A 1,046-nucleotide genomic window follows, 5' to 3' on the forward strand; every position below is an offset into this window, starting at 1 on the left:
CCCGCCCTTCGCCCGACCCGCCGGAAGCCCCGCCGGAGCTGCCCGCCGAGGTAGCCGAACGCCGCCGCCGTGCCCGGTTTCTAAAAAAACGCCCCGGTTTTTTCTAAACCCTAGTTTTTTATATAGATCGGTTTATTTTTTTCGGTTTTATTACTTAGTGAACGTTCACCGATCCGTTCGTTTTAATGAACGCGTTCGTCGGTTTGACGCTGTTAACGAACGTTCGTTCGTTTAACTGTTCGTCAGATTTTCCGCGATTATTCCAGATCGCGATTTCTGATCAGATTTTCGTTCTGGTTTAACTTTTCGCTCGTTTATCGGAATCAGGCAATTCAAGCGCCTAGAGTTTCATCTCGAAATTCTCTTTCCGTTAACCTACTCAAACAAGTTTCTGCTACTGTAAAATTTGACCTAGATCCAGATTAGTAAACGAAGCTTGTTTCTTTCGCCGTTTGACCTTCGTTGCTTCGTTTGAGTTGAATCTTTTTGCAAACCGGAGTTCTTAAGTTGAAGTTTCTGGTTAGATCTTTATTTGAGTTTTACTTGTGCATTAGATGAGTACTTATTGTTTGCTTGTTTGTTTGCGATAGAGTACCCGGAGTGCGCCGCTTGCTACTTCGAATCTCTAGGTTTCACGGATCATCAGCAAGGCAAGTAACACTTTGATCATACCTTTTCACTACCCAGTTTTATTGCATTAGATCAACCCTGAAACATTGCATGGTTAGGATCTAATTAAATTGTGGGTATTGGGAAGTAGTTGAGGTAGTACCTATTACCTGTTTTATTATCAAACCCTTGGGAGTTACTTCTACGTTGCTTATATTGCCATGCTATGCTAGTAGACGTGGATTGGGTTTGAGAGATATCCATGACAGATGTGAGATGGTTAATATATGGTTAAACTTAAGGTGGCAACTAAAACTCACATCTGGGTGGATTGAGGCACCTGGAGAACCCAGTGCTGCCTGTATTTTTGGATATCCCGGAGTACCCGTGTGATCATCCTATGGACCGCCACCCAGGCTCAAAGGGATCATGAGATT

Source organism: Triticum aestivum, chromosome 4D, assembly GCF_018294505.1.
Source record: "Triticum aestivum cultivar Chinese Spring chromosome 4D, IWGSC CS RefSeq v2.1, whole genome shotgun sequence".
Lineage (NCBI taxonomy): Eukaryota > Viridiplantae > Streptophyta > Magnoliopsida > Poales > Poaceae > Triticum > Triticum aestivum.